Raw genomic sequence first — 22,688 nt, 5'->3', positions numbered from 1 at the left:
GCACACACACACACACACACACACAGTTCCACGCACACACACATACAGTTCCACGCACACACACATACAGTTCCACGCACACACACACACAGTTCCACGCACACACACACACAGTTCCACACAGTTCCACACACACACACAGTTCTACACACACACAGTTCTACACACACACAGTTCTACACACACACACACACCCAGTTCCAAACTACACACATATACACAGTTCCACAAACACACAGTTCCACACCCCACACACACAGTTCCATGAACACACACACACAGTTCTTCGCACGCACACACAGTTCCATGCAAACACACACAGTTCCACACAGTTCCACACCAGACAGTTACATAGATTACTGAGGGACAATAGCCGGCTCCCTGTCCCTGCCATAGCCCAATATATGTAACAGAGTTAAAAAAAGAGGTAGGCATGTCCCACAGCTGTGAAATGCAAGAGATATGTGTGCTGTCAGTCTACTTAAATCACAACAGCTGAGATGACTGGACACTCCCTCTACACAGCCTTCTCCCTTCTCTTGCCCTCATTTTCTTCCTTTTTATCTCAATTTTTTCTTCTCACTGTTTTCCCACATTCTTTTTTCTGTACCTTCGCTTTTAATTCCATCTCTTCTGTCTTACTGGAAAGATAAACAAACACCTCCAACACATCTTTTTGTCAGGTTTTAAAGAGCAGAACAAAAGGACATGGTTCAAATGGTTTTTGTCACAAGCCTGTCACATTGCGCTGTAGCACGTACACTCAAAAACAAAATTGTACAAACTATAAAAATAACGAGAGAGAGGGAGAAAGAGAAATTGAGGTTAATGTAAACATAAACTGATTTAGAAAACAAGCCTAAAGAAACACAAGTCAGTCAATCACCGAAGCTAAAGGTATTAAAGCAAACAGAGACAAAGGCATTCTGATGAGTTTCTTAATTCATGACCGAAGCTATACTGGCAGAGCGTCCATGGCTGTCAGTCAGCCTGTGTAAACTGACATGTTTTCTACACAGTCAAATAAACATGTAAAAGTTCCTCACCACTTCCCCTCCGGCCAGCAGTGCAGGGACTGGGATCCCACAGTCAAACGACTGAGCCTCTCAGAGGATAATCAATGCAGCACGATAGCCTGGAGAAAACACTTTCAACGTCTCCGTAATTGAAAACGTCTGCTCCTCTCTCAGATGTCCAGGAGAGGAGGGAGAGAGAGAGGGCCTGACATGGAGAGTGTTGCTGAGCTGAAGTAGAAGACCTCTCTAAGTGGCAGTCATTCGTATGTGTAAAGTGGGAGCAAGAGAATGAGCTGCTCAGAGGAATGTGACTGGGGCTGATCGCTGAGCAAGCAGCTTGACCCCCCCCCCCCAACCCAAACACCCCAAGCACTCCTAACACTCCAAACACTCATAACCCCACCCTTTCCCCCCAAAGTAATGAGTCGCCAGCTATAAACCAATCACAGCTTAGCAACAACACATTGATTAGAATCACGAGTGTGTCCAGTCAACATGCAACTCAATGCGCAGTGGATACATCGACAAGGACAAATTATAAAGATGTTCAATTTAATGAACATGACAATAACTTTTAATCTAACAGATATGATAATGAGGTTCAATTCAACGAGCACAATAATGAACATGTTAATGATGTTCAATCTAACCAACATGATAATGAAATACAATAAAATCCACATGATAATGGCGTTCAATACAACAAACATGATAATGACTTTCAATCAATGAACATGCTAGTGATGTTCAACCTTACATATCTGATAATGACGTTGGAGCGGGAGCAGTGAGCAGAACCAGAGCACTGCTACTGTTAGGGGTTTTCAGTGAAGTCCATGTGTACCTTTAGACATCCTGCTGGACTGGATGGAAACATCTGCTCTAGTACTTGTTCAGAGCCAGATGTGATGCGATGGGTAACCAGGGTCGGGCTCCACAAATATACCTGCAGACAGCTAGTCATCTAAAATCAACACACATCCAGTATGTCTCAATATAGGCCTCTGTTATACAGTCAGAGAGGTGGTTGGAGACTCTGGGCCAAACCGCAACACATTTGGTGTTTAGGCGTAAAAAATAAATACACTAAAATAACACACACACACACACACAAACACAGACACACAGACAGACACACACACACACACACACACACAGACACACACACAGACACACAGACACACAGACACACAGACACACAGACAGACACACACACACACAGACACACAGACACACACACAGACACACAGACACACACACACACAGACACACAGACAGACACACACAGACACACAGACACACAGACAGACACACACACACACACAGACACACACACACAGACACACACACAGACACACAGACACACAGACACACACACAGACACACAGACACACACACACACACAGACACACAGACAGACAGACACACAGACACACAGACACACAGACACACAGACACACACACACACACAGACACACAGACACACAGACACACACACAGACACACACACAGACACACACACAGACACACAGACACACACACAGACACACAGACACACAGACACACAGACACACAGACACACACACAGACACACAGACACACAGACACACATAAAACCTTAAATTCATGTAAAAAATAAGTTAAAAAACTGACGGATTAAGGCCTACAATTTGCAGGGACTGAAATGCTTTCAGAAATTCAGAATGGTAAAAAAAGAATTGGGGGAAAATCTCAGGGAAGATCATCGAGTAATAACTCCTCAAGTCAAAGTGTTGTGAACTCGTGGGCATTCTAGGGAATCAGAAGACATGTTGGCCCTACCTTGGACGAACAGCTAAAAGCTCAAACCATTAGAGCGCTGGGGACAAATTTACAGGAGAAATAGAGAAAACGCGCTGTATGTGCCAACCTCTAAACAGAAGACGGTGAGGTTTCTCACGGAACCCAGGTTTTTATTAACTAAACGCCACTGCAATCAGTAGGACTTCTACATTAGGGATACACCATGGACCTGGGTTTAAGAAAGACTGATGAGGAGCATGTGGGAACAGGTTCAAGCACAGCCATCTATCAGTAGAGCGGTTTCTGGAGCCGTCAGCCGTGTTCTGTGGGTGGAATATGACGTGTTCTTCACTAGCTCTCTTCAAAGTCCAAACACGGTTCACCAGACGGCTGGCTTCTTCAATTCATTTCCATAAACCCATATGGATTCCTGTGGTGGAAGACAACAAGGACTCACGCCAGGAGAGCAACACGTCGTTACACCTGACAACAGCCAGCGTTCTCTTTCCGACCACCGCGACCGTGGACACGCTCGTACACATTGGTCAACACGCATGTGCACGCAAAAAGGACTCACGCACCGCTTGGGAATGCAGACGCTTTTAACCCCAACGTCAACCTCTTAACATGAATGCATAGAAAGCCCAGTACCAGGCAATGAGCCACACACAGCCTCAAGAATGTCTCAGAGGTTGTTACTTCTTTGCTACTTCAGAGATCCCCCTGCTAAAGGGATTTCTAAGTTGTCATGATGATTTGTGGTTAGGCAAAAGAAAGTATGAAACTCCATGTCCACCCAACCCCCAAGCCTACAAAGAGGTTAACTGGTCTTCCCTTAGGACTAAATGAGGTGATCCATCAATCCCCCAGTGTGCCAACAGCTAACTCACATTGAGAGGCTGCATTTCAAACCCAAACTCTGCCCTATCGCCTCAGACCTTGAATGACGTTATACATCATCCCATGTGAGTGTACCTGCGGGTGCGCTTGTCCAAACAAGGGAGAGTGATGATCAGAGTAGGCTCACTCAGAGTAGGCTCACTCAGAGTAGGCTCACTCAGAGTAGGCTCACTCAGAGTAGGCTCACTCAGAGTAGGCTCACTCAGAGTAGGCTCACTCACTGTGAAGTTCACTGACTAGCCCCTGACTCCACGAGGAGTCTGGCCAATGGGGTTAGAGACTGACATAAAAATGCAGTTGTGTTGATTACATTTGGCAATTTGCGATTATGGGTGATATCAACCCTGCAAAACTTTCCCCCTGAAATTAAATCAAGGCCCGAGGAGACAGCTTTTGTGGATTAGATCGCCACTTAAAATGGCAATCAAAACTGCATCCGGTTGTGACAGGGATTCCTGAGGGAACGTGCGAGCGCTTAGGGTGTAAAAACTGTCATTGGATTGCAGCCAGAAAGATAGCTAATAGCTTACACCCACTAAGACATAGAGGGGGCCACCTAACTGGCTGAGAGTAAAAAGAAAGTGGCTTTCATCACAACCAGGTCTAAGGAGCTCTTGTCCCCTATCATCAACCAGCTGCCTTATAATGAACATTACTATTGTTTAGTGCTGTCAAACAGTTATAATAATCGCGATTAATTGCACAAACGTCTGTAGTTAATCGCGATTCAATAATTTTAGAATGTGTTCAAATGGTCCTAAACAAATAAACAAACATTTTAAAAGCAGTGACTTATGTTTAAAGACAATGTTTTATTGTGAACTATGGACATTGCAAACAGGGTATGTCATGGCCCTTAAATGTCTCCCCTCAAATGATCACAATGACTGGCAGAATCGATTGTTATCCCATGTAAATCTAAATAGAAAGTCGATGGTCTATGATTCAACAGTTCTACCATCTCCTACCATTATGCTCTTGATCAAGGCACCAAGTACAATAACCATTATGTTAGGATTCTGATTAAATACCCATCAGCCCCTCTCTCTGGAAAGCTGCAGGCATGTTATCCAACACTGAATCACACCTATGCTTTTCGAGCTATAGTACTTTGATTATTAGGCTATAATGTGGTTAGAATGTGGTTCAGGTAAGGGCCTGCAAAGAAGTAGCTTTTATGATAGGTGTTTGGCCACAGCCAAATAAGTGTGTCTTGATTAAATGATTTCCAAATGCCATAAGGTAGATTACTTAAATAGACAAAGTTATAAGGTAGGTAAGCTAGCCAGAGATGTTTATCTACAAACAATAATCAGAATCAGATATGTAATGTATTTATGCTCAGCCTAAAAGTTGTTAGTTATGCGATTAGAAGGTTGTGGTGGAACTGCGACTGGCAAGGAAATGAATGTCTACTTTAGGCTTGCAACAACATAAAATAACTTATCGTGCTAAAAGCAAGGATAACCGGTAGATTCGTGCACACACAGCGTCTAGGGATCCGTTTCAGAAAAGGCTCAGAGGAGAGGCATTGGCAGTTCTAGTAAATATTCCAATTTCCACTAACTTCCAAGCACTAACATGCTGTTACACACCGTTCCCACATAAACGGCATGCCGTCATTGAAAGCGCATGCACTCCATTTAATGGCAGGATTCACCGACAAGCGTCGAGTAACGATTCACAACAAAGTAAAAAAAAAAACATGAAAAAAGCTAACGTGAAGTGCCCTCTACCACTCCCACAAATCAGCACAAGCCAAGTGCCAAATAAGTTACCTGAATACTGTCGCGAATGAATAAGTGACAGCTCCCGCTCAAACAAACACTAAATATGGATCTGAGACCAAAAAAAATGAAAAAAGCTTTAATGACAACAACAAAAAGGAACGGCGTTAAGCATTTTTTATTAATCACATGCGTTACCGCGTTAATGACAGCAGTACTATTTATTATAAATTGTAATAAACATCATGGTATTTAACAGGACAGGGCTAAATGCAACCTCGTTTAATTCAGACGGAGAGTATTAGTAAAAATGGGACATTATTATTTTAGATGGGAAAATAAATAAATCATTAAAACTAAATAAATGTTCCGCATGTATGAATTCTAATTGAACCTACACATTTTAATATTACAGTTCTTTGTCCTGACCGCAACTAACTAACTAAAAAAGAATCTGTGCGGCTGGCTGCTGGATTTTATTGTCCCTCGAGTCCAAAGGACTGGAGAATATCGCTATACTGTACAGAGCAATGCAAAATGTCACACAGTATCTACTTTGTCTTTGATATACCCAGAGTGCACCAACGACTGGTGGGTTGGCAACTTGACATAGGTGATCAATGGTGACAGGGGAAATATACAACTGGCACAGTTGCCATGCCTACCTATCTGAATCCATTTTCTCTGCTCACCAAGACAGACAGAAGAAGAATGAGAAAAGCTAGACCTATTAAAGTCATCTATCCCCTGCACCAAGTATTGTGCCAAGCAGAAAATGTGCTCTGACATCTTATCCACATAATGGAGAGCCATAATGATCAAAACACTGCATCTGTCTCTGACTTGAAATCTTCTTTCTTCTCAGGTTCTGAAGCCATCACAGTGATGGTTGTAGGCAGAATGTAGAAGAAAGGAATACTTTACAATGATTTAGTTAGTCTGAAATGATATAAAATGAAATAATCTGACATACTATTTCTCTATAGACTATCAAAAGAAGCAGAATGTTTCTGTCTTTAAGCTGAAGCCTAAACAGAGATTGTATTAGAATATTAGGACTCACGCAGAGAGAGCATAAACCTGTCTCACATTACCATCTTCATCTAGAGACCAAATACAACAAGGATGAGACCTCTGAGCCAGGCAACCGACACTGAGCTTGACTAATACTGAACCTAACAATGGGGCTAACTAAAGCTCGGGCTAACTAACGCTTGGACTAACTAACGCTCGGGCTAACTAACGCTTAATCTAACTCAGTCTAACTAAAACTCAGTCTAACTAAAACTCAGTCTAACTCAAACTCAGTCTAAAATTCATTATAACTAAAGCAGTCTAACAAACACTGGACCTATTATTGACTCTGACTGTCAGAACACTGGCAAATTACCATGCCTAAGTTTTCAGTTTCTGACTGCTGAGAATAGGAAAGATTTGCACAGATCACAGTCTGATCCTTAGCCAAGACAGAGAGAGTGAGAGGTAGAAAGGAGAGAGAAATAGAGAGAGTGGGGGGGGTGTGAGACAGAAGAGGAAGAGAGCACTCCCCCTTTGCAGTGGCCTGGCAGCTAGCCCTTTGGTATCCATTGCATCTGGGTAATACATGGATAGATGGGGGTGCGGAGGGGCACTAAAAAACAATCCAAATTGTCAGAGGAGAGAGCCAGGTTAAAACAACACTGAAACATCAGAGCAAATGTCATGCAATGCACTCAGACAGGGAGAGAAAGAGAGAAGGGAAAGAGTGAAAGAGAAATAGAGAGATAAGGGAGTATAAATGCGCTACAAAGACACTTGGCAAGCAGGGAAAATACAGATCTTACTCTAACAGCCATTTCTGGCTTGTTTCTTCTCCAAACGGAATGAGAAGTTTGAAAAGACGGAGATGAACCTGGGAAAGTCCACACAACGGGAATGTTTGAGGCTAAGAGCTATACTGTAAATGGATAGACTACTTAGGGCAAGAAGTCTACCCGTCTGTCGTGCAGGGCTCTAGGGGTTAAAGTCCTCTGTGAGTTCCAGCGGTGTTCCTGCCACTTAGGGGCCGGATATAGTTTCACAATGCCCAGCTGTTTCCCTCTCAAGAAAGCCTATGAAAATTGCAGCCTGCGGTTTGGAGCCTCTGAACACAGACTCTGTGGACGAGGATCAGAGATCAGGATCAATCCACTGCTACACAAGTCCATCCTTTTCTCCAACCTTCCATTCACTCCTCATCAACCAGACATGTCGATAGTTTGACACGCCCACATCCGCTCATCCTGTGACAGTAAAGAGGCAGTCTCTGTCTCAGATGTGTCCGTCTTTATTAACCGCTGGCCAACCAGCCCACTCCATTCCTGCCAAAGAACACCAGCGCACAGTGCACACAAGCTAATGAGCTATACGCATTGGCTGCCAGACCGGTCAGTCATGCTCAGCACAGAGGCATCGTTGTCTGTTTACAATAATAGCATGAACACGTTGATTCTGGGCACTATGTGAATCACAGATGTGGTTCTTATTATTTAGAAGACAGTTGAGCAATTTCAGTTAGTGGATCAGACAGAGCTAGACAGAGGCAGAGACAGACATAGAGACAGAGATAGACAAACAGAGGCAGAGATGGACAGAGACAGAGGCAGAGATAAACAGAGACAGAGATTGACAAACAGAGGCAGAGACAGACAGAAATAAAGGGACTGAGGCAGAGATAGACAGAGGCAGAGATAAAGAGACGGAGCTAAAGAAACAGAGCTAGAGTCAGCCAGAACTAAGGAGACAGCAGCAGAGATAGCCAGACAGACAGACACAGAGATAAAGAGACAGAGGCAGAGACATAGATAGACAGAGGCAGAGATAGACAAAAAGAGGCAGATAGACAGATAGACAGACTGAGGCAGAGACAGACAGAGACTGAGGAGCCATGACCTCCTCCTAATCCTTCTCCATAAACAGGCAGTGGTGATTTATCCCGGGTGTCTCATCACATTCCCTGTTTTCTGGCTACTGAGCATATACATGACCTGATAGGATTGGTCAAAGCTGTTCAACTAGAGATTGATTTGCACATATGAAGGCCAAGCCAATGCATCTTCTTCTCCCAGTGTAGTAGTCTGTATGAACCGGGGACAACAAGGGACAATAAAACACAGATTTCCACAGAGTAGGGAGATGTTTAGTAAACAGGAAGCGAGGGGACAGGGGCTCCTCAGTCAGTCCCCGACAGTGAGCGATGCCATAGCGTCAGACGTGGACGCCGACCTCAGCAAGAGGGAGTCGCTGACGGCAGACCAACAGAATGCGGTCAGGCAGCTGGCCCATCACGGCTGAACCACTGCTGATACAGTCACAGCTCCGCCACAGCCGATTCATTATTGACCGTCCATCTGTTCCACATTCACAGGGTGCCCCCCCCCACCTAGGCATGATCCATCACTGACCCACCCTCTGTTATACAGTCAGAGAGGTGGTTGGAGACTCTGGCCTTTTGAACGAAACTCAGGTCTTGTTCACAGATGCATCATCTAGCTAGCTAACTGCGTGTTTGGCTAATCTCTCTCCCCTCTCTGTTAAGAGGGGATGATGAAAGTATCTTTAGTCACCCATGAACAACACTTTAACAATGTAAGCATTTCCACTGAGAGTCCTGATCAAAGGGCGAGGGTAAAACTTATCTAAAAGGTCGCCAACCAACAGGGTCTAATGAGAACAAGGCAACCGTATAAACAAGACGTCCCCCATGAATGATGCATCATCCTTGGACCAATCAGTGTCAATCTGTTTACGCTGGGTCTCCTCGACAAGACAAATCATTCAACCAAATGTAGTCAAATTGCCTGTTACAGTGCTTGCTCCCGTGTGGTTTAAATCAATGTTCCTGCATATAGAGTCTTGACAGTATGTGGAACGTGTGTTTATATGCGCATATGAAATATTAAATAGCAGTCGGACGGATTCAAACCCTCACCGCAAAAATACATGTGTATCAGAGGAAGCGGCCCAGAACTCCCACCACCCCAGGTCACTACCAATAGTCACTACCAATAGTCACTACCAATAGTCACTACCAATAGTTAAAAATATATATATTCATGATTGCACTAGACTACACGCTCATGCAGATGTGTTGATCAATAGCAGATGTTTTGTCTGAAAAAAATATTGTGCTTAGAGATCACTGTCCGTAAATTAGGCCTATTATGTTTCATGCAAATGGGTCACGCAAAATGTGTTCCTTGTGAGGAAAGGGCAGGAGTGTGTCTGAAAACGAGTGTGTCAAGAGCGTATGTGCGCAAGCCCAATGTCTGGTGGTCTAAACATCCATCTCTACCTCTACCCCTTCTAACTTTCTTCACTCACATAGTTTCAAATCTGTCAGGAAAGGAAAGAAAAAAATTCCCCTAAAATACTTTTGGAGGATCAAGAGCAGTGATACTGGGTCATGGCCATCAGTGTTTGCTTCGTGCTTTACTTGTTGCATTTCAACCAAGTCAGATTGGGATCCCCAATGAGGGAGGTTAGGAGAGTTAACGTTACAATGAAGTCATTTAGCTCTTCAGAGAATGACACTGTAGTGAGCACATGCATTTTCATAGCAGGACTGTCACTGTGGCAAGTTAGGAGAGTTAATATGGCAGGTTAGGAGAATTAGGTTAAGGTTAGGATTAAGGATAGATTCAGCTAAAATGCTACATGAAAGCAAGAAGCAGTCACCAAAACAGTGGCAAAAAATTTGCCAAATAACGAATGCTTTAGATCCCACGTTCTCTTCTGTAGCCACCCGATTTCTGACACAGCGGTTTCATCATTAGGTTAAACAGTCTGAAGCCCTGTGAGGGTTGCGACTTAGCAAAGTCTGCACGTTAAATCGTTTGTCATAGCGCCACCATCAGTCCAGTCAGTGTAATTGTGTACATCTTGGATCTTTAAGGTTGGACACATCCTTCTCCCAGGTTTAGGACAAATGGGCCAGTGGTCGGAGGTATTGCGAATGAAGTACCAATCCACAATCCCCCCTTTGATTTCATTGTGAGGGACAATGTCACATTTTTTACTCTAAATCCCCTCCTTAGCATGGGGCGGCCAAATACTGAATACTTTTGAAAGTTGTCTGCTAAGAAATTACATATTTTATTCTGTTTGTTTTTCACACATTTGAGAAGTCTTTGTTTGTCAGGAACGGAGTGTGACGAGCTGTGGTGAAGAATATGGCCTTACGAACAATAACAATGTTTCTTCTCAAGTCCGGGGGGTGTAAACAACATATAAATTGCTTTCCATGCTCATCAGCGAGAACATCTGAAAAGAGCCAAAACTAAACTCTCCAAAGCGCGTTCCCAATGATGCTAAACACATGGTCCCTCCCTTCATTCTCTCATCGAAAACCAATGCCCCAAAAAGTGGCCCTAACAAAGGCATGTCAAATGGTTGTGACCATATCATTAAAAAGACAATAGGTCCCAAACTCCCATTTAAAATTCCCTCAATATGACTGTCCCCATTATGGCAGCAGGGATAGTGGCTTCCCCATCTGGGATCACTGGAGGGTATCCAGACCCAGCTGAACCCCTTTAACCCAACCGCCCTTCACCAGCCCACCACCCCTTTAACCCCACCACCCCTTCACCAGCCCACCACCCCTTTAACCCCACCACCCCTTCACCAGCCCACCACCCCTTTAACCCCACCACCCCTTCACCAGCCCACCACCCCTTTAACCCCACCACCCCTTCACCAGCCCACCACCCCTTTAACCCCACCACCCCTTCACCAGCCCACCACCCCTTCACCAGCCCACCACCCCTTTAACCCCACCACCCCTTCACCAGCCCACCACCCCTTTAACCCCACCACCCCTTCACCAGCCCACCACCCCTTTAACCCCACCACCCCTTCACCAGCCCACCACCCCTTTAACCCCACCACCCCTTCACCAGCCCACCACCCCTTTAACCCCACCACCCCTTCACCAGCCCACCACCCCTTCACCAGCCCACCACCCCTTTAACCCCTCCATCCCATCACCACCACCCCTTCACCAGCCCACCACCCCTTCACCAGCCCACCACCCCTTCAACCCCATCATCCCTTTAACCCCACCACCCCTTTACCACCCCACCAGTCCACCTCCCCTTCAACCCCTCCCCACCACCGTCCCTAAAGCACCACCACTCCCCTCCAACACCCCTCCACCTCCTCTCCATTGGTTACTGAAGACCAGCCCGTAATGCAGTCGTATAAATTCACAAATATACTATTTCCTCTATTAACAGAAGAATCCTCCTCCCTGATATGAATGCCCATCCCCCGTCTTTCCCAAATATTCAGCTCTCTCTCTCCTCCATTTCAATGTCTCTCCCTGGTCCTCTTTCACATCTACACCTAAATATTCATCCTTTCTCAGCCTTTGTCTCTGGTGACACTGATCTTTCTCTTCTAATTCACCTCACTTTTTAATTTTCATCTCTACGCTTCCTTACATGTGCAATCTATAATACACCTAATGAGACACCACCAAATGATTATATCCCAGAGTACCACTGTTTATGACCATATGAATATTTAATCTACTGTAATACACTTTCTGCTTATGAATAATGCAGTGACAGTTTAAGGAGGAAGGTATCAAATGGGCAAAAAGTATTAAATGAAAAATAAGAAGCTGAAAATAAAATGAAATTGAAAATCACATCACGGAAGGCCTTAACTTTAAGTAATGGTAAAAACAGAGTAGCAAAGGCCCCAGCCGAAACCCCTGGAAAAGACACAGCGGTTTTTGACAGAGGTGCTGAGATGTGAGAAGCAGGGGAGAACCATTAGTGAGGCTAGGAGCTAAACCGGACAGGAAGCAAAGGATGAAAGTACACTCGAGAGGAACATAGAGCAGTTTTACACAGTCAATCAGAGGACGGGAAAAAGCCAATGAGCTCTCTGACAGCAACGTGCAAAGTACATGAAGGCAGCGTCAGCTCCTCTCCCTTCCACATGAGTGATTTTTATCTGTCCGAAACAATGCTCCTCCTGGCTCTCACCCTGCTCCTCCATTCCCCCCCATTCTTTCATCTGTCTGCCCATACGCACGGCGCAGAGATAAAAACAACAACTCTAGATGCATTTCCATGTGCCACTAGGGACAGTCAGAATCCAATTCCACACAAACAGACGTCATATATCAGACTCTCCAAGGAAGCCAAAGCTTTTCAGTCACACCGAGAGAGAGAGAGAGAGAGAGAGAGAGAGAGAGAGAGAGAGAGAGAGAGAGAGAGAGAGAGAGAGAGAGAGAGAGAGAGAGAGAGAGAGAGAGAGAGAGAGAGAGAGAGAGAGAGAGAGAGAGAGAGCAGACAGGGAGGTAGTGAGAGAGATGGCCCAAGCCAGCAGACCCTCTGGTCTTGGGGGCGTGCAGGCGGGCCAGGAGAATAAGAACAAAGGGCAGATCGGTGGCCCTGGAAAGAAGACGCTCAAAGGCTGCCTTTGTCTGTCAAGTAAAGAGAGGGTCAGCGAGCCCACAGACTATGTGCCCAAAACGCATGAATATAACAGAGCCCAACACAAAGGGAAGACCTGGGGAATGATTTCATAGGAAGCAGAAGTAACAACTACAAAAGGGTGTATATTTATAGGACATAGCACATTTCTGACGTATTTATAGACATGGCAAATTTCTGGTGTTTTTACAGGACATGGCACATTTCTGGTGTTTTTACAGGACATGGCACATTTCTGGTGTTTTTACAGGACATGGCACATTTCTGGTGTTTTTATAGGACGTGGCACATTTCTGGTGTTTTACAGGACATGGCACATTTCTGGCAGATTTATAGAACATTTCGCAAAAAGTGGTTGTTATTATATGGTGTGCTGGTGGCGATCTGAACAAGTCAATCTGACAAGCAAGAAAGATAAAAAATGGAATGGGAAAATATATTATAAAGCTCGTCTTCAAAGATATGAATCCATTCATAAGGAGAATGTGACTGGCTGCGGGACAAAAATCTCACTTGACTAAACGAACATGTTTCAAGAATGACAATATCAACAATAGGAGGTACAATTGTGTTTCATGAATCACAATATAATACGAAGCTTCATTCCATCTATGAATAAGTGCAATTTGTCGAGACAAATCTTCTATAGAGGCAAGGAAAACACAGTGCCTCAGTATCTCATTAGACATGCATACTGTAGGCAGACTGGTAAGAAGAGACCTCTGAAACAGGCGTCCGTATCTGTAATGAGCATCTGAAATGTCAGCTGTGAGGGGCTTAAGGTTTGGGCTGACAGACAGCAGGCGAGACAGTGCCAAGTGAGCTGAAGCCAAGCAGGCGTCTCTCGGCTGGCCTGGGTGACAGTGATCTCGCATACACGTGTACTTGTACACCCACACATAACATCTTTCACACTTTTTCCTCTCTTCCCTTCTCCCTTATATGTTTATCTCTCTCACCTTCCCTCTTCCTCATTTTCGAAAGGATTAATGCATCTCGCATGTAAAATGATTAGCAAGTGGGTGTGGTGTACAGAGCAGTAACAATGTGTTAATAATTGCAAGTATCATTGACAAGGGAAAATACACAATGAAAATGTTGGTAATGTTTACAGTGCTGTTTGTGTTCTACTGATTGCCCATTTGGCAATGAATCACAAATTCATTGCCAAATGAAGCACATTGCTATATTTTGCCTAACAATGTTGGATTTCAAAATATTTTGAGTCTGTACAATCTAATGCAAATAATTGTTTCTAATGTGGTAATACATTGTCTCTAATGTGGCAGGACTTCGATGTGCAGCTCTGTTTCGATGTTTCCATCTTATTGTTTATGTGGGCATAGCCTGTCTTATCTAAAAACCTAGGTCAGCCATTGGTGGGGTTGATTTTTTCCAGTGTGTCAAATCATATAGTAATAGTTATTTTGTTTCTTGTAATAATTTGGTTTGGGTCAGTGTGGTTCTACAAGGGCTCTGGGGTCGGTTTGGGTTTGGAACAACCCCTAATCTGTTATCACTATTCAGAAATGTTTTCACAGGCCGAATCAGTTGGCCTGCGTAAATTACATTTAGCTACACATAATAACGTTATGCAACTTGCCACTTTCATCCTCCTCCACAAATCAGCCTCAATAATTAGAGATCTTAAATTGTAGCCTATTTGAATCAGGATCTGACAGTAACAGTTAATGGAGGTTTAGCAATGCAGATGTGACATTTTCTCATGGTTCTGTGTTGGTGATTGGACGGAATTATTTTCGGCATGTTGTACTCTAAAGAAATTCACAGTTTTGAAATGTAAAGTTTCACCATCACATTTTTACTAAGGACGCACAATTCTTATTTAAATCATCTAAGCTAAATGCCTGCAGTCTGATCACCCACGAGTGGTGGTTTCACTCTGCTATATTCACACATTTGTTGTGTAATTAATTTATACAACACTTAGGCTAACAAAAAGTGTTCCCTTCACTTTTACTCGCTTTAAAGAATTCATTTTTTGAATTAGTTTTCTTGTTCAAACCGAGAGCAGCACCCACCAAACCCAAGCCTTTTCTCTTCGCCCTATAGTTCCTCAGGGGGAAGGTAGCAGTGAGAGAGGGATTTTGGCAAGTTTACAGGAAAAACAATTCTGTAGTGGGAAAAGGCCATTAGGAGACCCTTCCACAGGTTCACATCTCCATAGGCTTTGTTAAGGAAGGTTGGAGGATTGCTTTCCTTTAAGTAGGTGTGAAATGTTAAGTAGCAGCTCTTCTCTCTCTCTGAGCATCGTATCTGTGTCCAGGCCTGGTTTTTTATGCTTCAGGGGCTAGATCTTTCACAGATGAGCTATTGATTCCCCTGGTGGTTGAAACACAGCCAAAATAAATTATTCTTATTAAAAAAGGATAGTCTGCATTTACCATTCTGTCCTTGGTGAAGGTTGCAGATGCTTGAAATTCTGATATTGATTATACAAATTCAGAGAATGTTACTGGAATATTAATTAATGGAATGATACATTTAAAATGTGAATTCGTTCCTCCCGACATAGTTTCTGCTAGGTGTAGGCAGAACAAAACTAAATAGGCTTTCCAAAAATTACTAAAACCTAAGATTGGAGATTTCTGGACATTTCATCAAACGAGATAATTCTGTAGGAATGTAAAAAAGTATTTGGTAGATCTTTCTTTGCAGTTTCTTGCTCCCATAACACTATTTTCTCTATCACCCTCATCCCTTCATTCCCCCTGAAATATGTCACCCTAACAATCAAGCAACATATGTGTAACCTCGTTCATGTCTAGGGAGTCTTGGTGCTGGTGATCTGGCTGAGTAATAGAGCACTTTTTTGGGTCTTATCACTTCCACCATAACAGTAGGACTCGCGGTCTGTCTCAGCCCAGACACAGCCTTGTGGAGACATTGTTTTCTAGTTATGACTAGTGGTCATCTGATGTTTGAAATGTTGGACAAACCTCTGGTGTTTATTTACAGAGAAAGACAGAGAGACAAAGAGAGAAAAACACAAAGGCAGAAATGGAAAAAAAAGCTTAGTCTAGCCCCAAAGGAGATTTACAAACAAATGGAAGTATTTGATTCGATGATTGGAGTAACTGGAATGAAATGTTAGTTTTCCCTGTGAATCTGCAAGGCAGATGTGGAAGCTGAGCCCAGTATGGGACTTCTCTCCACATCCTGATAATGGATACTGCTGAAACCCACAATGTAGCATACAGGATTGCTATCTTGGGAGAAAAACATGTATTTTCATGTTAAATTCTCCATCTGTTTTCTTCCAGACTGTGATGGGTATGAGAGGAGAGCCAAAGAAAGTGATGACAGACAGAGGGGGAATGTGGGCTCAGGTGAGATGACTGTCATTGTACAGATCCCAAATAACTGTGATGAGGCACATGTGAAAACTGGAAACAAGCATTCGGGACAGATGAACCTTTCCTCTTCCTTTCTCAGGCCCCTTTGTCTCCCCCAGTCCCCTCTGTCTCCCCCTGTCCTGTCTCTGCTCCATCATCTCTTTCAGGCTCATGGTCTAAGATCGTTTTTACACTATGTTAGTTTCATCTAGACGAACGGGACTTTTGGTCGGAGATACATTGTTCTATTGTGTAAACAGGTGGAAATCATCTCGAGAGCTACCATCTTGAGGGTACATGCTACACTTTCCTGACATACACTCCCCGCAGATACTGAAGTCTGAAGATGACGTCAGGCTCGGCCCGTATTGGAGTGGAATAAGCGCTGAATCATGAAGTCTGGTCCCGCTCCATGTATAAACAAAATCAGGGGGAAAAAAGTCACCTCAGAAATTCAATTATCACCAGCAACAGGATTTGTTCAATGACGAGCAGCATGTTAGACAGACAGCAGGTCAGCGGGTGTACACGTCGTCCAGGACAGGAGGCCAAGGCACATGTTGAGTCTGACTGCATACCTCTTGACCAGCAAGAGTTTGTTATTATATAGTGTAAATAGAAAATATAATTATAATTAATATTTAGATACATTTGTCAGCAGGAAAAGTGTTGTATTCTAAACACACTAAACTAACTCTCTTTATCTTTCAATCTCTGCCAAAGCCTGCCGGGCTTGTGAGCTGCACAGTACCTGATCCTAACGCCGTGAGAATAACCCTATGTCAAGTCTATACAGAGGTCATGGGCCAAGTGTTACAGTACACCACTCTAAAGAGTAGCCCATGATGGAAAGTTACAGACTACCAAACTCTTAAATAACAGGTCCCATTTCACTAAATATATTCATTGCATGAGCATTGCATATTTTTCACTAGAAAAAAAATGGAAATGGGAGCTCATTAGCTGAAAGTAAAGATGGGTTTCTTTTTGCACTACAAAGGTTAGCAACTAACAGATGCAAATCAATTCAAGTAAGGAAAAAACTGAAATAAAGCACAACTTCAAAGTGTTGGTCTGGTAAGATAATTCCTTCTGGTTGGCCTGCAACAGGTTCTCTCCCAGTCCACCTCCCTTGGAGACTGTTATTAGCCGCCAATTTACACCATTTGGAATGAAGAACTGGCAGACAAAAAGACAGAAACGTGTAGGCAGAAAATCTGGGTTTCAAAACAGCTCCTTGGTTTCTCCAATTCATTCAAGGGTAAACTTCCAAGAACACCCGAGGGAGCATATTGCAGTTAATATAACGTTTACATTTAAAACGTTGATTTTCAGTTAATATAAGGGGTTAACTTGGTAACATTTCCGGGACACAAACTTTTCAAAGTTGTCTAATGCCAACTGACCATTCATTCTTTGGACATGCAAAATACAGTAGTCCATTTAATTCAGTTTCATTCAGTTCAAATGAACTGCAGCTTCTTGGTGTCTTGGGTTAATTTAGGAACAGACCATAGCTCCTTGGGTTAATTTAGGAACAGACCATAGCTCCTTGGGTTAATTTAGGAACAGACCATAGCTCCTTGGGTTCATTTAGGAACAGACCATAGCTCCTTGGGTTCATTTAGGAACAGACCATAGCTCCTTGGGTTCATTTAGGAACAGACCATAGCTCCTTGGGTTCATTTAGGAACAGACCATAGCTCCTTGGGTTCATTTAGGAACAGACCATAGCTCCTTGGTTGCATTTAGGAACAGACCATAGCTCCTTGGTTGCATTTAGGAACAGACCATAGCTCCTTGGTTGCATTTAGGAACAGACCATAGCTCCTTGGTTGCATTTAGGAACAGACCATAGCGCCTTGGTTGCATTTAGGAACAGACCATAGCTCCTTGGTTGCATTTAGGAACAGACCATAGCTCCTTTGATCCAGCTGGTCTTATTAAAGTTGACATTTGATAAAGCACCATCCGCCTGACACATCACATGCAGACAGACCTTTACGAAGCCCATCTGCATCCTACCCAGACCACAACCCACATCTCGGTTTCATCAGCTTCACAGCTCCTGCCCAGACCGCAACCCGCATCTTTGCTTCATCAGCTTCACCGCTCCTACCCAGACCGCAACCAGCATCTCTGTTTCATCAGCTTCACTGCTCCTACCTAGACCGCAACCAGCATCTGTTTCATCAGCTTCACCGCTCCTGCCCAGACCGCATCCCACATCTCTGTTTCATCAGCTTCACTGCTCCTACCCAGACTGCACCCCACATCTCTGTTTCATCAGCTTCACTGCTCCTACCCAGACCGCAACCAGCATCTCTGTTTCATCAGCTTCACCGCTCCTGCCCAGACCGCATCCCACATCTCTGTTTTATCAGCTTCACTGCTCCTACCCAGACCGCACCCCACATCTCTGTTTCATCAGCTTCACTGCTCCTACCCAGACTGCACCCCACATCTCTGTTTCATCAGCTTCACCGCTCCTGCCCAGACCGCATCCCACATCTCTGTTTCATCAGCTTCACTGCTCCTACCCAGACCGCACCCCACATCTCTGTTTCATCAGCTTCACTGCTCCTACCCAGACCGCAACCAGCATCTCTGTTTCATCAGCTTCGTACCTGCCCTGTTTCACCGAGCCTCAACCGCTTCACCCACGCTGCCTACCCTGTTTCACCAAGCCACAACCACTCACCCACGCTGCCTGCCCTGGTTCACAGAGGTTCCACAGAGACACCAGGCTGCTGCCCTCCAACTCCAGGCAGACCCTGGGACCATTGAGGGAGATGGCAGATGAAGCACTCATGGGTCATTACATCCAATATAGTCAGATTATAACTGGTGAAGGAGAACATCCAACCTGCCCTCTACTTACGCTCATATGAATACCGCGCTAACACCAAAACACAGTCCATGTGGAGGAGCCGTTTCCTATTAGCCAATTGGAAGATAAACCTGAATAGAAACCATTGGCTTATGCTGCCACTCTGGCGAGGTTTGTGTGTAGCATATGGAAGATACATTATTTGCAACACAAATCACTAAGTAGTTCAGTCTGTTCAGCCAAGCTCTTGGCTTCGATGCTCCTCAACTCTGGGATTTGAACAATGCTGATGCCCAAGGAGGGTGAAGAAAGCTTGACTTTACTCTTCAAAGCCTTCACTACTGAATCCAACTTGTATATATTATCTATGGATATACAGTACACCTAATATTTGCTGATATTTGATTATATCTGTTCATGTGTCAACACTGAAGAAATGACACTTTGCTACAATGTAAAGTAGTGAGTGTACAGCTTGTATAAGTGTACATTTGCTGTCCCCTCAAAATAACAACACACAGCCATTAATGTCTATACCGCTGGCAACAAAAGTGAGTACACCCCTAAGTGAAAATGTGCAAAAGGGGCCCATAGTGTCAATATTTTGTGCGGCCACCAATAATTAAATATTTACAAAAATGTGAGGGGTGTACTCACTTTTGTGAGATACTGTATGTTTATACACTGATTCAATGTGTTGTCTCATCAGGCCTCTAGGCTATAAATAGCAGTCCATATACAATGGCCACATAACTCTGAGGAACACACCAGCTGGGCGTTGAAACGTCAGTCACATTAGTTTCTATAGACACTATTATGGATTAAAAGATCGTCATAGAGACTCCTTCCTGTTTTGTTGAGTGCTCCAACTACTCCTTGCCTTGTACTAGGCCTTTTTGGTAGTTTTCCATGGCAACTGCTTTTGTTGATTTTCTTGTCACTGCTGTTGAGCGAAATTATCTTATCAACTCATTTCAACAAAATATACATTTGGGAATTTAGGTTATTTGTACAAAACATTGCTGTATACCTATGATACACACATGCACTATCTCACATTCCGTTCTGGAGATGTGTGGGGCACCGCCTATCATGAATCATACATGATGTCTACTATGATACCAATACATTGTGTCTTTAGCATATGTCGGATTGAGAGAAAGCCTGCTTTTTCTAGAACAATCTCTGATTTGGACTTCAATTTGGGAAAAAATTTGCATCTTAAGAGCCCCCCTTCTCCATTTTCACATTTATTTTTATAGCATCACTTTTGTGCTTCAATTGAAAATAGAAACTTGAATTGCTATCATTGTTTTCTTACTTCCTTATTTTGTTCTAACTTGCTTGAAGTTGATGTTTACACAAAGTTCCAGCACATGCCAATAGAAATTAAAAATCTTTGGACAGTATTTGCATATATTCCCAGAAATCTTTCCACTACATTAAACATTACATTTAAACTGTTTAATGAGATTTGATATGTTAATGACATATTCTAATCAATCCATTAAAATATTTGTGGTAAATGCTTTACAATAGCAAAAATGACATTAAAAAATGAATAACCATGACTAAGAGGAGTTGTCATGCAAATACAGTCAAGTTCAATTATTTTACTTCTTTCTCAAATGAAGCAGGTTCGCCCGTTAAAAGAATTTCCTGAGCCCTGCCTGCCGTGCCTGGAGTCGTTAGACATAGCCACATTGTCTCCAGGCCCCCCCATCTCGGTGCCAATGTCTGTGCTGATGACGGTTGAATGTGGCAGCGCTGGCAATCACAGATTAACAAATACCCATCCACAAGCTGTCCAGCAATACAAGCCAACCAGCCTAGCTAAAAAACTCAAGTCTGTAACCGACCAGACCCTGTTCAGATTCTACAGCCAAATAAAAAGACAGTAAAACAAGGCAGCTATCCTCTAATTCTGCTGAGTTTTTCTTTCTCTCTTTCCCCCTCTCTCCCTTATTCACTGCAGTAAGACCTGAGCCCTAGAGTGGAACCAGCATTTTAACACCAACGCAGTGCAGAAACCTGCCAAATCTCTTACCCTACACACTTAAACCTTTCTCTAGCGATGGTTGTCAGAATTCATAAAAGGTTAAAACAAATAAAAGAATACAGCTGTAGTGAGATGTTAAGTAGTATTAAAAACTCTATTAAAATATATTCAGTGTGCTATGGCACATAAAATGTTGTATGATGAGGGACAGAAAATGATGGAATCCAGACATTTTGGTGGGACTTCAACTGAATGCCAACAATTCTAAGTCGCATATGGCTTATTTCATTTTTACTTTGACGATGTTTGACAATATATATATTTTTTTGTTACATGAGACAATTTTTTATCCACCTTCTCTAATCGCCAGTCCACTTTCAACATAGTGTTCTCCTAAAGACTTGCAGAGTTAATTATTCATGATAGATGTAATCTAGAATACTAAAGGCGGAACAACACAATAGTACCCACCTGTTCCACCCTAACAAGCAAAAATTTGAAACTGCAAGAAAGGTTTTGTAATTAGTTATGTTTATTGTTTAACCGAATGAGTTGTAGGTAGATCACTGGCAATGTGGTTATACTGAATGTTGTCTTGCTATGAAGTTATTTTTTGTTCATACTGACCCTGACCTCTGCCATGAACTTTGACCCTAGGCGGTTACTGTCTTTTACTTAATACCCCCGCTGAACATTTTTGACATAACTATTTTCTTTACACAATCTTGTGTTCATGTATGTATTTGTATAAGGCTGTTAGTTCCATATACTATGTTGATCATAGTATGAGCAAAGAATAATCTATAATAAATCAGAGGAGCTGGAGGCTAAAACTCAGTGAAACCAAGGAAAAAGGTTTGCAATGCTAGTTATTGCTTTTATTTAATTTTTTATTGAACCTTTCTGCAGTTACTACCATTCTCCCTATTTCGCAACAGAGAGACAGGAAAGAGGATGCATCTATTAACTTGTTTTTGACATGATGTGCACATACTGCTCTTTGACTTGGGACTTAACCAATGCATATTTATTTGATAAAGATTAAAATAATTACATACTTGATTGATTTAGAGATGGTATTATTTTGTTCCTAATTGGCGTTTGTTTAAAGCCTACTTTCTCCACAGAACTCAGTTGAAAAACTTCTCAAGGGCATGATTTGAAGCTATTAGACTATTTGAAAGGTCTAAACCATAGTTGCAGAAAGGAGTAGATTGGCTCAGCTCCAGTGTCCTTGTTTCGCTGTGCTCTGGTGATTCCTTCCCATAGGTTGAGGTGTCTGCAAACTTGACTATGGCTGGAGAACAAATGACCTTACCAAGCAAAATGAAGTCCATTTCCCCCATGATTTCAGAGGCATAATAATTTCCCCAGATTTCAACCCTTAACATCACATACTTCAGCCATTCTGACAGTCCGCGTCTGCTCTGTAACCAGAGTATGAATGATGCTCACTCAGTAACTTGCAGACAACCTTTCCCCTCCCGCCCATCCAATACACACACAAAAAGTAAAAATTGCTTCCACATGTCGACCTTTGGCTGGTTCTTGACCCTATTAATACAAAACGAGGCCTGCACTGGTGCTTACTAATGACGCCTCACCCCTGGTC

General features: G+C 43.2%; 1 protein-coding gene across 2 annotated transcripts in view; it reads right to left on the bottom strand.

Moving 5' to 3' along the window:
* The window catches only part of prickle2b (prickle homolog 2b), a 91,648-nt gene that overhangs the window by 46,169 nt on the left and 22,791 nt on the right, over positions 1–22,688 (bottom strand). Inside the window, exon 1 of one of the 2 annotated variants that reach the window (XM_029114247.2) lies at positions 1,047–1,266. The exons of the other annotated variant lie outside the window; for it this stretch is intronic. The gene's annotated coding sequence lies outside the window, so the exon portion shown is untranslated. Of the gene's footprint in view, positions 1–1,046; positions 1,267–22,688 lie in introns of those variants that run through there. 2 annotated transcript variants of the gene reach the window in all.

The sequence above is a fragment of the Esox lucius genome, chromosome 17 (assembly GCF_011004845.1).
Source record: "Esox lucius isolate fEsoLuc1 chromosome 17, fEsoLuc1.pri, whole genome shotgun sequence".
In the NCBI taxonomy this organism is placed as follows: Eukaryota; Metazoa; Chordata; class Actinopteri; order Esociformes; family Esocidae; genus Esox; species Esox lucius.
This window is presented reverse-complemented; position numbering and strand designations above follow the sequence as displayed.